Source organism: Dasypus novemcinctus, chromosome 15 (assembly GCF_030445035.2).
Source record: "Dasypus novemcinctus isolate mDasNov1 chromosome 15, mDasNov1.1.hap2, whole genome shotgun sequence".
NCBI lineage: Eukaryota > Metazoa > Chordata > Mammalia > Cingulata > Dasypodidae > Dasypus > Dasypus novemcinctus.
In genome coordinates this window covers 105197132-105214566 of record NC_080687.1, presented here as the reverse complement: position 1 = coordinate 105214566, position 17435 = coordinate 105197132, and the positions used below count along the sequence as shown (strand labels likewise).

The 17435-nt window shown below is 34.9% G+C and overlaps 1 pseudogene; it reads left to right on the top strand.

Annotated features, from left to right (window-relative positions):
- Positions 1–9588: 9588 nt before the first annotated feature.
- The window catches only part of LOC101418793 (selenide, water dikinase 1 pseudogene), a 94519-nt pseudogene continuing 86672 nt past the window's right edge, over positions 9589–17435 (top strand).

Below are 17435 nucleotides of genomic sequence, written 5' to 3'. Positions count from 1 at the left end.
AATATAGTAATTTCATCTTTCTCTCCTTCTTCAGAATGTAAAGGATCTAAAGCTGCCGCTATCTGGTGGCATAAGGCCCATACTGATAATGGAATGAATTCCCTTCTTTTTTATATGCCCTTTGTAAAGCTTTCATTACACATTTCCATTGTCTCAAGTATAAAACAGTACACCCCTGAGGCTGAGGACAGCAACAATGCTTTTGTATTAAAGCAAACAATTCTAGTAATTCATAATTTTTTTACCGGCACCCCATTAACTTTCAGTAAAGTTTTTAACACTTGCAAATATGCTTCCACACATCCCGTTTGATTACCCATTACCCTGATGACTTCGTGGAAGTGTTACTTATTTAATCTTGAAGACTCGAGTCACTGCTTTGGGCATCTCACTTGACACTCGACTAGGTCTTTTCTGTGGTTCCTGATACTGATTTGGAAGACTCACTTCTTCGGGCCCCATGTTGGGGGCCAGATGTTGGAGATTTGGACCTGAAGGGTATCAGGAATGAAAGAAAGAGAAAAGGGAGAAAGAAACAAAGAGAAAGAAAGAACAAGAGAGCTGGGATCAGGGGGTCTGCAAGTAATGGCTCCTCAGACTACTTTATTTTTTACATGTGGCACTATATATACTCAAACTATCAAGATAACAAGCAGTGTAACTACACATTAACAATACTCATAAATTAAAGAACTTATTTCAGAGTACAAAGATTCAAACTACAAAGTATTCCTTTCAAACTACAAAGTGTGTTTGCGTGTAGCTCTCCCTGCCCTGTACAGCTGTATCCTGTTGACTCAAAAGGCTTAATTGCTGCATTCCTATGTTAAAAGTGTAGCCATGGAAACAGCAGGTCTCTCTTTGTGAGACCACTATGCCTCAGTTTCCAACAATCTGTAACAAAAATACATGTAAAAAAATAGTATGGGTTGGGGGAAAAATACACCAAATATAAGAAAAGGACTATAGTTGGTAGTAATATTTTGATGATGCTCTTGCATAGCTTGTAACAAATGATTCATAGCAATGCAAAAGGTTGGTGGAGGGGTGATGTATGAGACCCCTGCGTGATGTTATGTATGTTTGTTTTGTAAGTTCACAATCTTTACTATACACTTATTGTTTATGAGTGTTCATGTATGAATGATACACATACAAAAATGAAAAATAAATTTAATAATAATGTGATAATATAACACTAATATCCTTGTATAAACAGAAATTTCATTTAAAAATGATACTTTAAAGTTGGTTCAAAGGCAGTGAGAATTCTCTCATACTCTCCTGGGTAGTAGTAGAAATTGTGATGTTCTAGGACTTACACATTTTAGCATATAACAAACAATTTCAAGAACCATATTTTTTGGCATGGAGGTTATATTTCCAAGTATTGATTCAAAAATAATCATAAATATAAAACAAAATTTTATGTATTAAAAAATGAATTGGAATACTTTTTTATAAGCACAATATCCTATAGGCATCTTACTTTCTAAGAAAAGGTGAAGGGGTATATACATTTTTAAATGTCCTTAGACTACAGTATCATCCAATGAAACTACACTGGTTTTCAAAAAATTGTACTCATATATAATGTTGCTTATACACAATTAAAATATAGGTTAACCTAGTTAAATTATTTATTTGTATTTTAGTATTTTAGATTAAATTGTTCATATTATTATTAAATAAATGAAAATCTATTTAAAGGAAGTTTACTAGAAAAATTAATGCAATTTTTGGAAGGAAGATATCTGAACAGATGCAGTAAGAAGTAGAAGGATAGATTTGTTTTGTTTTTCAAATAATCCAAAGTGTCAATGGCAATGTCAGTATTTTTGAGGAGGTAAAAAGCCCCTTTAAAAGTACAAAACACATTTTAATTATATTTACAATTGATATTTCAGTAAAGAACTTCTGCTTCAATATGGTTTATAATGTCTTACTATCATAAAAACAGGTAACCACTGCATGACCTGAAATCTAAACTCATGGAAATACTCACTTGAAGGAAATTTATAGAAGATTAAACTGTTCTAAACTAGATCAGAACTAAATTTATCCTGAAGTGTAGGCACTCACCTCTACACAAGGAAAGTGGCTATATTGTGTGTTAGATCAGTTAAATCTTCAGTCCAGGTGTTTACTTTACCTTAGAGTAGCTGTGCTTTACTATGGATAATTACACACACACACACACACACAGCTTTATTTTACCCAGAGTGTTACAAAACAAAGATTTGAAAGAATGAAGATGTAACTGAGCAGACACCTGGAGAAAGGGCATTCCTACCAGAGGGAGCATCAATGGCAAAGTGTGCCTGAGGAACAAGAACAGGGAACACTGGGCCCTGTAGGAAGTGATAAGCAGGGGAGTTCCCAATGGAGAAGAAACTGAGTAACTGTCATTGGAGAGCACTGGAGGACACTGGGAGGACTTTTGGGTGTCAGTGCTGATCCCACAAGGAACTTGAGCTTCTGGACTGAGGATAAACTGAAGTCAAGCAAGGGAGGAATCAAGTTTACCAGGTCAGGAACTGTAGCAAAATCTAAATGGCAGGTGATGAGGTGTGTCCTGGCTTGATAACAGTATAATGTATTTATAAGTGGTCAATTCCCAGATATATCATTAACTGGGATGCAGAAAGTCCTCGTAGAAAACTGAGTGTAAGACCAATAGTGTCTAAAACAGTGAGTTATTTAAAACTGTATTAATTAATGAAAACAAACATCACATGTAGCCAAAGAGAAATGTGAAATTTCTGAGATTTTGGAAAAATCTTCTCACCTGAGGTCTCCTTAATAATGCTCAGAAATATAATGAATTTCTAAGTCAATGGCATTAAAGTGGCAAAGTCAGGGAAAGAGGAATGAAAGGAAAGCATTGTGATACATGAGTAACAGCAAATTAGGTCAATTCCATCTACTATAACAAGATCTCACAGCTGTGTGTGACACTGGGACATGTAGAGTCAACAGACATCATAGTCACACCAAGGCCACCAAAAAGAAAATAGAAGCAATGTGAGTATTTCTGGAGGAAATAGGATAATGGAGTGGGAGTTAAAATAAAATAACAATTCACAGTGAAAGTAGCCTATACATAAGTGGGAAAAAAAATTGATTCTTAAAATTTAGAAGGAAAAAACCAAGGACAGGAAATGAAGAAAGAAATAAACAAGAGGAAGAGAAGAAAGAAACAATAAAGGTCAGGAGAGAAGGAAGGGGGAAGGTTATAAGGGATGAATAACAGAAGAAAGGAAACCATAAAGAAGAAAAGAAAGGCATGTACAGAAATTTGTGCTATGATACTATTTTAGGTAAAGGAGAACTAGATGGATTAATATATGGAAAGAAGAGACTCATTCAGGAATATTTCAGGATGTTATTCCATGTTTCTTGATAACAAAATAAACCATTCCTGAGGAGATGCTCTTTTGAATCTGGATTTTAATGAGAATGTTGTGATCATTGTGATCACCATCTTTGGGCAATTTTAATACCTGAGGGACCAGAAATCACAATCTGACCACTCTTAGGATGACTCTGCTCTGAAATCCAAAAGTAAATATGTAAATACCATGAAACAACAGGACACTTAAAAACAAGTTATACATCTTTATGCTTCCTCATTTTAACTTCTCACCCTAAAACTAAAATATGCATCAAAAAAGTAAAAATATTATTTTTGTGACAACCTTAAAAATGTTAGAGGTTGCAGTGTATTAGGAAACACTGACGGTGAATATAAAATAACCAGAATTTGCTCCCAAGTAGAACATGATGATATGAAATACTGGAAGGAGAGCCATTCAGTCAAATAACTCCATGCTGCTCATTTACTAAACATAAAATAAGATAAAATTTTGGCCTGATACACTGTCAGATAACACATTGTCAAATTCTATCAATTACCAGTAGGAGAAAACATGTATGTCTTTATTTGGAAAAGGCATTCATTTTAATTAAATACTAAATATAAAAATCAATAAAATGTTTTGGATGGTTTTCCAGTTAGTGCTTTTCCCAATGCTTTCTGTATGTCCTTGTTTCTCAGGCTATAGATGAGAGGATTCAGTGTTGGGGGTAACACTGTGTAAAGCACAGATATCAACAATTTCAATGAAGATGAAGATTTGACATTTTGTTCTAAATATGTACTAATCCCAGAAAACAGGAAAAGCATCACCACAACGATATGGGGCAGGCAGGTTGAAAAAGTTTTTATTCTGCCCTTTGCAGATGGGATTCTTAAAACAGTAGAAAAAATGTGAACATAAGAAACAACCATTAAAATAAAACAAACAAAAGCAAAGCAACAGCTAAGTATAATAAATGCATCTTCAAAGATGTGTTTCCCAGAACAAGCAAGTTCAAGCAGTGATGGAACATCACAGAAGAACTGATGCACTGTGTTGGACCCACAGAAGCTGACAGAGAAAGTACCTGCTACATGAATGGAGCCATAAACACATCCACTGAGCCATGATGCTGTCGCCATCTGCACACAGGCACCTCTGTGCATAATGCCCTCATAGTGCAAAGGATGGCAGATGGCAGCGTAGCGGTCATAGGACATCACCATAAGGAGTGCAAACTCTGTACCAGCAAAAACAATAACAAAAAAAACCTGTGAGGCACATCCTAGTGAGGAGATGGAATGGCTGTCAGTGAGAGAGTTCATGATAGACTTGGGAACAGTGGCAGAGATATAGAAGATATCAATCAAGGACAAATTCTTCAGGAAGAAATACATGGGAACTTGAAGATGCTGGTCAATGGTGGTGAGGGTGATAATGAGGAGGTTCCCCATCACTGCTGCCAGGTAAATGAGGAAGAAGAGTGTGGCATACAGTCTCTGTGGCATCCAGTCATCAGGGAATCCCATGAGCAAGAATTCGGTTATGATGGTCATATTGGTATATTTCTCAGTCATACTGATCCTTCACAGTGAAAATAGAAAAGCAAAACAAAATGCAACTTTCTCATTCACAGATTCTCATCTGTTCTCTTCTGCCAGTGCCTTAATGTTTTTTGTTATGAGTAATGTGCTAGTTCCAATATGGTTATAGTTCCAATATGGAATAATTCAACATGTATAATAGGTTTCCTTTTAAACACATAGAGGTAATTATAATAATATGAACATTAAAAAATTTGCTGTAGCTTAGGCTGCTTTACTTGATGTGCCTTTGAAATCTGGAAGGCAGAGGTAAGGTTTTGGACCATATTGTAAATATACCAGAACAAAATTTCTCTATTAAAATGATGAATGTAATATGTTCTCCTTTTCCTAAAATGTTTTAAGTTTAAAAAAAAAAAAACCTTAGATATTTGTGACACTAATCTTAATCACCAGAAAAAAATATTTCAGTTTCTCAAAAATAAGGAAATGCTTTATATATTTCAGAGCTGTGCAAAATGATGAGGGAAAATTGGCTGACCAAATCATGAAATATTGGTATATCTTTGGGTAAATCTATCCTTAAAATCCCTTATAAGTGTCTGTGTATTAATATAAATTTTATATACATGTGTTTTATATGTTCATGTGTGTACTTATATTCAAGAGTGCCTTTGGAAAAAATTTCTAAATTTCATATCTAATTCCACTCTTTCCTTTAAAGGGTGGTGGGCTTTGATCTCTATGGGCTGCAGTGTTGGAATTAGTATTTTGATTATTAAGTGAAAATATCAGAATGAGAGGATCAGAGCATGATCAGAAATTTTACAGTGGTTCCATAGCAATTATGGTCTATCTAGTTGGTAGAAAATACAGAAAAACCAGATAAATCAGCTTGACAGATACTGACTTGGAAAATATATTCAACTGAATTATTTTGAATCAAATAACAAGCATGGAGTCACTTCTAGAATCTCATCTTCCTTAACTTGAAGGGAAAGGGTGAAGCGGACTTGGCCCAGTGGCTAGGGTGTCCGTCTACCACATGGGAGGTCTGCGGTTCAAACCCTGGGCCTCCTTGACCCATGTGGAGCTGGCCCATGTGCAGTGCTGATGCACACAAGGAGTGCCCTGTCACACAGGGGTGTCTCCTGCATAGGGGAGCCTCATGTGCAAGGGGTGCACCCCATAAGGAGAGCAGCCCAGCATGAAAGAAAGTGCAGCCTGCCCAGGAATGGTGCCACACACATGGAGAGCTGCCACAACAAGATGATCCAACAAAAAAAGCGACACAGATTCCCGTGCCACTGACAACAGAAATGGACAAAGAAGATGATGCAGCAAATACACACAGAGAACAGACAACCAGGTCGGGGGATGGGGGGGAGATAAATAAATAAATAAATCTTTTAAAAAAAAGAATGAAGAGAAGGGAGCAGATGTTACAAACTAACCTACAAGATCCATTTTTAAACTGTAGCATGTCTTTTCCTACTTCTCTGCTATCATCTGAACTAACAGCAAGTGGAAAACCCAAGATGTAAGGAAGTTCTCATTCATGAAAGAGGGAAATTGACTTACCATCTAGAAATCAGCAAAGTTTCTCAATTCTACCTTTTCATTAAAGGCATTCTTTATGCATGTAGATCTAGAGGCAGAGACTGAAATAATACAATCCATTTTCATACTCACAAAGCAGCACCTCTTGAGAAATTGGACCTGGATAAACAGGATTGTTTACATATTACCAATGTACCTTCTAGGTATCAATTCAGGACCAATTTTCATTTTCTCTTCTCCTCCTTGTTTAGATTTAAATGATCATAAGAATGTGTGCATTTCCTTCACTTTGACAACAGAAAGGTTGGGATTTCAATTTATGTTTAAATTCAGCCACTCACGCTTTAAGACTCTGGACCTCATTTATAGAAATCTCAGGTCTGTGTAAGCCACAGAAGTGGCTAATTAGACTGATACCTAACTGGCCAAAAGTGGTGATGAGTGGAATGTTTTCCTGTGGGGCCTTGGGCATCTTGGGATATGAAGCCCAAGGAACTCTGACTTTGAATCCAGTGCCATGTGTCACATACAGGAATTTATGTGGATCAAATTACTTAAAATAGAAACAGCACTCTTTATTTAGGAAATTGTTACTGCTTTTTTGATAGGCACTGTTTTAAGATCTGAATTCAGATACATCAATTGCCTGAATTCAGGCATTTATACTTGAGAGGCAGGTTTAATTACTATCTGCTCTATCTTCTATATTCCTTTCTCTCTCTCTCTTTCTCTCTATAAATATATACATATATATACAAAAATATGTATATATATAATATATACTAAATAATACTTTATGAAAATGAATAAAAATTACAGATAAAATATAATGAATATGTAATCTTAAACCCCAGCAAATCTATAATTACTTTAAATGGAAATGGTCTAAAATCACCAATTACAGGGCAAACATTTTCAAAATAGATTTAATAAATGACCCACACATGATTTCTATAAAAATTCACTTCAAATATTATGCTTTGGTAGGATAAAATTAAAAGTGAGAAAAATATCTACTATGCAAAGTCTCATCATAAGAAATCTGGAATTGTTCTATTATTAGAACAAATAAACTGCAAAGAATAAATGCATTATGTAATTACAAAATGATCTATGTACCAAAAAACATAATCCTAAGAAGATAGCTGAAAAATAACAAAGTAAAAACTGACAAAATTAAAGGAGAAATAGATAAACTAGGGATTCTAAATTCCTCTCTTAGTAGTTTAGAAACATAGAGTTAGTAAAAAGAAAATCAAAAAGAATATAGAAAATCTGAAAACACCAACTAATGTCTAAGTTGTTTTCTAAGTGACTTAACTAAAACAATACATCCAATAGCAGCAGAATACACATTCCTCTCAGGTTTATATGGAATACTCACAGATACCCTGATTGATACAAACTTCCTATGACAATTTAAAAGAATTGAAGTCATATAAAGCTTTTTGACCTGAATAAGAAGGAAATGGAAAGGACAAACGAGTTTATATGGCATATGTGGGAATCTCTTATATTCTTTATGTAACATTTATGTAATCTAAAGCTACTTTAAAAATAAAAAATGAAATAAAACTGATAGGATGGAGCAAGAGCCTTGCTTAAGGGATAATTTTATGGACTTAAATATAACACAATAGAATAGAAGAAAACTTGCAAAACTACAATATAAATTTTTACTTTAAAAGTCAATAAAACAACAAATTAAACACAAAATACAAATAAATAACTAATGAAGATAAATATACAAATTAATAAAATAGAAAAATGCCTATAATAAAAAGGAGAAAGAAAGCCAAAAAATTAATCCCTAAAAGCTATAATCTTAACAAATTTAAAACTTAATAAATACTTGATGAGACCAATACATAATAAAAATATATAATCTATATTAGGAATGAAGAAAAAGTACCATATAAATTACCATATATATTTATATAAAAGTACATATATATATAACATTATAAGCAGCTATAGTAGCACATTTTATGACAATTGTAATGGTTAAGATCATGTGTCAACTTGGTTAGGTTATGGCATCCTGTTGTTTGGTTAAGCAAGCACTGGCCTGATTATTCATGTGAGAATATCTCAAGGATTTAAATTTTTAGGAGGTTAATTGCATCTATGGCCTATTACATCTATTATCAACTAAGAAGATTAGATTCAGAAATTAGAGAAGTCCCATGCAATCATTGAAAGTCCTTAGAAACAGAAGGCATGATTTCAACAGTCAGAAGGGAAAATTTTCATTTCCACTTCATCCAGTCAGGTTCTCCAGGTAAATTCATCACAAACTTTCATTGGAGTTCCAAGTGTGTGATCTGCAACTGTGGAATTTGTACTTGCCTATCCCCACTGTAACATGAGCCAATTTCTATAATAAATGTGATAATATTTACATTTCAGATTTGTGCAGTAGGAGTATTTCTAGGGAAATAATATCCAAAGATGAGATTTCTTAGTTGGTTCTTGGATTTGGGAAATTTGTTCTCTAATCTAGTATATTCAAAGGTAATAATGACTCTATTTATAACTATCCAGAAGGCACTGATAGTCCTTGTCATGAGTATGTGATAGAGAAACTTAAAATATCTCCACTGGATATGGCTATTCAAATGCTTATAAGAAGCAAGGCTTTGGTTGACATTGTATTTTACACTTTAACAGAGTTTTGTGGAATTTAGAAGGATAAAGATGCTGAATGGCTGGTTCTAAACACACTGGATACAGATGTAAAATAAAGGGATGAGATGAACACTTCAAATTTCCAACATAAGCACTAGATGGACATGAAAATGTCTGTGCACCTTGAAAGAAAATCTTATTTTGTGTAGTCACAGATTTGAGATTTCTATAAATGAGGTTCAGAGTTTTAAGGTGTGAGTGGCTGACTTATAACATAAATTGAATTCCCAGCCTTACAGGGTTTCTGTTTTTAAAGTGAAGGCATTGGTTGGAAAATAATGGGATCCTGAAAACTGGGATGGGGATATATTGGTTGATAATGATGATGGTGTGTACATTGAAACCTTAGATTCTGCTGAGTTTTCCTAGATATGCCTGTTATGGTCTGTACTGAGGAATCATACGTTCAAATGCCAGTCTTTCCTGAGGACTCAACCATGCAATCTCTACCTGAAGAAATTAACCCTCATATGCCCGATAAACCTATAACTACTTCCCATGAAGAAACAGTCCTCAATTCTCTGTATGAAGAGATTAATCCTGTTCCACCAGATGGAACTGCAATGGGGTGCCCCAAAGTAGATTGATTGCAAGGCACTTCTAAATCTTTCCACAACCACCCACCACCCATCTTTTCTTCTGGGCCTATAAGTAGGCTGATGTTTCAACAGGCCCAAAAGTTGGGGTACAAAATGTGACCAATGAGGAGGTATTTCACACTCCAAAAGTACTGCATGATTTTATACATTTATATAGAAAGTAATCAGGTATATGTATTTGGGAATGGATATTAAGGATATGGTGTAATGGTGGAAGGAACATAAAGTTGAATCTGGCTGAATTTATTGTTATGTGCCCACTAAACAGAGATTCTGAATTCAATGTCACAGATTAAGGAATTAGAAAAGGCTCTGATGTCTTGTTTGGATGACTGGCTGAAGTATGGACTAAAATTTGACCTATATTGCCTGAGGTTGAAATGCCAAAACAACCTCATATAATATAGATGAGAGATTCAATATTAGGGTGGATTTAGCATGAAAGAATTGCTCACCCACTCCAGGAATGTCCCGAGGACACACCTTTCACCAGGAATGTTAGGAATAAGTCCATTATCCTTGATAAACTCTGTCATTGCTCTCCTCTCAAAGTTAAATGTTACTGTGGGAGTTGTTGTCACTGAACTTTGATACATAAACACAATGAGATTAACTAGGTTAGCAGAAGCCAAGGGGCAGCACTTCATGACCAAAGACAAGGTTGGCCTGGCTACCAAAATGTACAGCAGAGTCAAAGAAGTAGTCAGAATAGTATGACTTATAGAGATCTATGGCTTTGACTAGTCCAACATGGGGAATCAAGAAATAAAATAAATGGGAAGTCTACTAATTTTTTAAGGAAAGGAGACCTAGGTCAAGTGACTAAAACTTAAATTTGAATCATAAAAACAGAATCACAGTCCCTTAATAAATACCCAGACTCGAGACAGACTACAGACCAAGATCCCCTTGAGTAAAGGGAAGGTTGAGTCCACTTGTGACCAGATCCAATACACTGACAAAAATGTATACTTTTAATCTTCCTCTCAGATATCCCCAAAGGGACCTACAGCTTTTTAAGAGGTTAACTTTGCATTGGGGAAAAGGAAATGAGCAGATGTGGGGGTTTTTGGTGATAATTAGACACTGGCTCAAAAGTGATATTAAATCTAGGATACTCAAAATGTAGTTGTGGTTCACCAGTCAGAGTAGGGGCTTATGGAATTCAGGTGATCAGTGGATCTTTAGCTCAGTTCAGTCTCACATTAAGTTTAGTGTGTCCCCAGACTCATTTTTATATTTCTCTTCTATAGCACTTTAATATGGTTATGAATTCCAAAAATAGATATTGGATTACATTTGTAATCTGGTCTGTACCTGGGTATGATTGAGTTATGATTAGGGCTTTGACTGGACCATGTCATTAGGGCACTGAGTCCCCACCCACCACAGATAAAAGGTGTGGGGAAGGACAGCGTTGGGGGTTCTTAATGTTAGAGTTTTGATGTTGGAGTTTGATGTGGAAGTCTTAAAGTGGAGCCCCAGGGAAAGAGACAGAGCCCTTTGCCTAATAGTCTACAGCTAACCTTGTGGAGAGAGGCAAAGCCTAGAGAGCCTCATAGTCTACAGCAGACCTTGCAGAGAAAACAAAGGAGCTGAGCCCAGTGGAACCCAGGAAGCCTGAACCCTCACAAACATTGGCAGCCATCTTGCTCCAACACATGAAAATAGACTTCGGTGAGGGAAGTAACTTATGATTTGTGGCTTGGTATCTGTAAGCTCCTACCCCAGGTAAATAACCTTTATAAAAACCAACCAATTTCTGGTATTTTGCATCAGCACCCCTTTGGCTGACTAATACATTCTTCCAAATCGAGAAGGTATAATTGGAATAAGCATATTCAGAAATTGGCAGAATCCTAATATTTGTTCCCTGGCTTGTGCAGTGAGGGTTATCATGGTAGAAAATGCCAAATGGAAGATATTAGAACTGCCTCTACCTAGATAAATAATAAATTAAATGCAATACCACATTTCTGGAGGGATTGCAGAGACTATTGCAACCATCAAGACATTGAAGAATGCAGGGATGGAAAATAGAGATTCTGGTTGGAACTTTGGAGAAGCCCACATAGGATAATAGAAGCACACACCCTTAGGATTTTGGAGAAAATCACTGCTATCCTCTGCAGATAACTACTCTTCTATTGCAAAACTGCTTCTGACCTACTGCTGGGCCTTAACAAAGACCTTAAACTTAACCATGGCCCACCACATTACCATAAACCCTTAGTTGCTTTTCATGAACTGGATGTCATCTGACCTAACAAATCATAATGTGTGTGCATAGTTGCATTCCCTCAGAAAATGGAAGTGGTATCTATGAAACAGGGCTTGAGAAGACCCCAAAGGCAAAAGTAAGTTACAAGAGGAAGTGGACAACATGCCCGTGGTCACCACCCCTGCCACATAACCTTCTCTTTCTCAGCCCACAACTGTGGCCTCTTGGGGAGTTCATCGCAATAATTTGACTTAGGATGGAATGTATATTGTGTATGGGCATAGTAATTGACTTCTGTTTTCCTAGGCTGACCTGGCTACAGCCACTGCTTATGTCAGTTCTGCCATCTGCTGAGACTAACACTCAATCCCTTATAGGCCACCATAACCTGAGGTGGTCTGTTTGCTATCAGGTGGCAGGTTGATTACTTTGTACCACTTCCATCATGAAAGGGGGAGTATTTTGTTTTAATTGGAATGGACACATATGTTAGATGTGGGTTTGGCTTTCCTACATTCAATGGTTCTTCCAAAACTACTATCCATGGGTTACACCTTATCCACCCTTCATGGTATTCCACATATCATTTTTGCTGATTAAGGAAACCATTTCAGGGAAAATGAAATGCTGCAATTGATGCATGCTCATGGAATTCTATGGATTTACCATGTTTCTCATCATCTTGAAGCAGATGAATCTATAGAAGGGTGGAATGCCATTTTGAAGACTCAGTCACAGCTGCAATTGGGTGACAATATCTATCAAGGCTGGAGTAAGGAATCTGTACATGCTCTAAATTAGTTTCCACTGAATGGTGCTGGTTTTCTCATATCTTGGATTCATGAGTCCAGGAATCAAGAAGTAGAAATGGAATAGCATTACTCACTAGTTCTACTAGTGACCCACTAGGAGCATTATTTTCTTCCTGTCCCTGCAACCTTAAGCACTGCTGGACTATAGTTCTTTGTTCCAAATGAAGAGTGCTTCTAACAGTAGGCACAAAAATTATTCTAATGAAGGAGAAATTAAGACTGCCAACTAGTTTCTGCATACCTCTCAATCAACAGGCCATGAGGGAAATTGCTGTGCTGGCTTTAGTAAATAATCCTGATTATCAAGGGGAAATAGTCCTACTACTATATAATGAAGGTAAAGAAGAGTTTCCTGGAGCACAGGAGATCCACTTTTGTTAGTCTTAGTCCTATCATGACCTGTGATTACAGTAAATGGAAAACTGCAACAGTACAATTCTGGAATTACTACTAATGGGCCAGAAACTACATGAATGAATGTTCAGTTCATCCCAACAGGCAAAGAACCATTGTTAGCTGAGGTGCTTTCTGAGGCTACAGGTAATATGGGATGGGTGGTGGGAGAAAATAGTTTTAAATATGAGCTATGACCACATAACCAGTTATAGAAATGAGTATTATAAAGGTTATGAATATTTCTTCCTTGTTTTGGGTATGCTTTTATATACATGTAAGTCAAATATCTTCATTTTCTTCCCTATATTATACCTTTATCATATGATACACATTGCATTAACTTTATATCATAATATTTAATTTATAAGATAAGTTTAAGAGTGAATATTGTCCAAGGGCAGATGATACCTCATCTGTCTCCAGCTGTATGCAGGGTATTTGAATATATTTAGGCAAAAATATGACTGCTATTATTTCTATTTAGCAAGTATGGTTTAAGGAACTATGTATGGATGCCACATTCACAAGGGATGGACTCTCATGCTTAAGGCAATCTGTCATCTTGGTTAGGCAATAGTGTACAATGGTTTGGTTAAGCAAGCACTGGCATGATTGTTACTGTGGGGATTCTTCCTGGATTTAAATCATCAGTAAGTTGATTTGTCTTTATGGCTGTTTACATCTACAAACAACTCAGGAGACTGCCTTCAACAATAGAGAAGTTGCATCCATTCAGTTGAAGGCTTTAAAGGAGAAGGGATGATTTCAGCAGTTGGAAGGGAGAATTTTCATCTGTACTGCAATCAGAAAGCTTCTCCAGGGTCATTCACCTCACACCTTCAATGTAGTATCATCTTGCAAGTGGTCTTATGGAACTTGGACTTGTGCAACACCACAGATGAGTGAGCCAGTTCCTATAATAAATGTAATAATATTTATATCATCTATTTGCCTGCCTACCTACTTCCATCTTGTTGGCTCTGTTTCCCTAGAGAACCTGAATATATTCTGGTTTATATTATATTCAATTGACACACTCCCATAAAACAAAAGTTCATAAAATTAATAGAAGAAAATTTATAAAATGTAGTAATTGATAATCAGTAAACTGATTTTGCAATTATAGAAATGTATAATAGAAGGAAAAATCCTTGTCAAAATGAAATCATCAACACTCAATTATTTTTGGAAGAAATTTTGGTTTATTACAGCAATACATGATTGATTATTTTTACTTTTTAAAAATTAATTTGTATAATAAGCAAAGATTACACCTTAGCCTAAAATAAGAAATATATCCTCTGATCATCACAAGAAAAAAATTAATTTAGGAAATTTAATAATATTAAACTTCTATGGACTAAGTCAATATCATAGACTAGCTCTGTTCAAGCTCTACAGTGTCCTTTATGATAGCCATCTTGTCTTTCCTGTCCCATACATATTTTGGAAACTCTGGGAATATATGGCTATAAAAATAAAAAAAACAAAGTATGTATGTTAACCATATATACAGTTAGAAGTCAAGATAGTGGTTATTGGGTGGGGTAATGCAGTATGAAGGTTTAGGGACTGGAAGGGAAAACAAACAGGAATCATGGAATTCTGGGGATAATGTATTACTTGATTTGAGTGATAAATACAAAGGTTTGCTGAATTTGTGAAAATTCTCCCATATTATCTGCACATTTCTTTATGGGTTTTAATTCTAACAAAACTTTAAGAAATGAAGAACACATAAAATATTAAATATATAGATATACTACACTAATATATTTATATCTAACATAACATGAAGTATGAGTGATATAAAACTGAAGTGTCTTTCAAGTCAACAAAGATAAATGGTTTAATTAACCTATTGCAAAATACAATAACATTATGTCTGATTATAAAGTTAAATTCAGCTCTACACTGAGTGTCTACATTATGTACACTCTTCAATGCAATTATGCAACAAGTTTCAAAATAAAAATATGGAGTAAGTAATTGTTTTAGTTTGTTAAAATGTTCTGGGAGCAATATACCAGAAATGGGGTGGCTTTTATAATGGGAATTTATTAGGTTAAAAGCTTACTGTTATGAGGTTGTGAAAATACCCAAATCAAGGCATCATCAAAGACACTGTTTCACTGATGGATGGTCTGTTATGGGCAATCAGACAAATGGCAGCATCACCTAAGGAGGCTTTCCTTCTGAGCGCAGCTATGGGCAATTAGGTACAAGGTAGGGCATAATGGTGGCTCTGTCCAAATAAAGACATCAAGAGAACCTCTCTCCTCAAGCTCAGCTATGGGCAATCAGGTATATGGCTCATCTCTTCCCTCTCACCCAGGTCTCTTTCTCAGCCTCTATGGAGCCAACTTCTGTGTTTCTGTGTTCTGCAAATTTTAGCTTCTAGCCCCCGGTACCTCTCTCTCATCCTCTCAGGGTGTCTCTCTTTTCAGTCCTCCATTTATGAATGACTCCAACAAGAAGACCAAGACCCACTCTCAGTCATTCCTCACTGACACAATCCAATCAAATGCCTACCACCTGAATTAATTCAAATCAAAGTGTCGCACTCCCACAGGAATAGGTTAACTCCAAGAACCTGATTTCTCTTTGAACAGTATTGCCTGCATCTGCAAATTTTGATGTATTTATTTTCTTTATCCATCATTTCAAAATATATCCATTTTCAAATTTAGGCCAAACCATTTCTCCTTTAAGCAAAGAATTTTGATGATTTATTATTTATTATCCAAAATGTGAAGAATTTTTAAATTTTTATTTCTACTATTTATTTTGAAATTAATTATGCAGTGTTTAGTGAACAAATTATTTGAATTCAGTTTGTTTTGTGACATTATATCCAACATGTGCAGCTGTCTCATTATGATTATTTATATCAAGTTTGTTAAGGATGTATTCACAAGTATGAACTTTTGTTTTATGGGAGTGTGTCAATTGATTATAATATAAATTTGACCTTCCAAATCTGTCAAAATTTTTTGGAGATGGGGTAGATTTTTTTCTTTAGTAAGATGTTCTATAAATTCCCACATATTATGGATTTCTCAATTTTGATTTTAACTTTGTCTAATGTATTTTGAGACAATGATATTTGGTTCATCAAATTAAGTTGTTAAATATTTCTTGTGAATTGAACTTTATCAATTATAAAATGTCTTTCTTTTTCATTTTTAATGCTTCTTTTCTTTAAAATCATACTGTCAGATATTATTATAGCCTATAAACATAATTATCTGATTTATGCTTACAGGGTAGATAATTTTAAGTCTTTCTCTTTCATACAATTTCTATCCTTATATTTGAACCGTCATAGTTGTAAATAGCATATTAAGTGGTCAGTTTTCCTGCCTGATATTTTTTATCTTTGTAAGTTGTTGAAACACTTAATATATTTATGAATACACTCAAATTTAAACAATATAATTATGAGAATATTTCATACTTTACAAATATTTTAAAATATTTTGCCCATTTTATTGGGCTGTTTTCATTTTAATTATTTAGTTATAAATATTTTTTATAATTCTTGGATGTTTGCCTTTCCAATCTTTTCTTCAGAATGTTCCTTACCCAAAATTTTCTTAACAGTGTTTTTTTACACTAATATCACAGGCTTTGATTACTGTAGCTTAACAATAATTTTGAAATCCAATTGTGGATGTTCTCCAGAATTTTTCTTCCTCTTCAAAATTGTCTTGACTATTCTCCATCTTTTGCCCTTTCACAATGATTTTAGAATCAACTTATCAATGTCAGCAAAAAGTATACAGATATTTTCAGATTTCTTCATGTTCTTGCGAGGTTTCTGGTGAAAAATTAACTCCATTCCCACTCTCTTTCCTCAAATATTCCTGAGATTTTCTTTAAAACTTACAACTCAATATATTAGAATAAACTGATTAACATCTAATGACAGAAAAAAATCTTAAAGGTATGTAGAAGAAAAAATCATAGAACCATAATAAATCAAGAATTTGTAGTGATATGTCCAAAATATTGGAAGGAATTTAAAAAAAACAAATTTACCAAGTTAAATTTCTGAACCCTCAAAAATATTTGTAAAGAAAAAAGAAGTCAAAATAAAGGCATTCAAAAATAAACAAAAATGGATGCAGGACAGAATGAAGAGTAATAGAGATTCTTAATCTTAGCATGGGTTGAAAACTACTATTTCATCATGTCTAACATGGGAATGGTTCATATACCATGATTATCTACCAGGAAACCATCTGAATCATGTA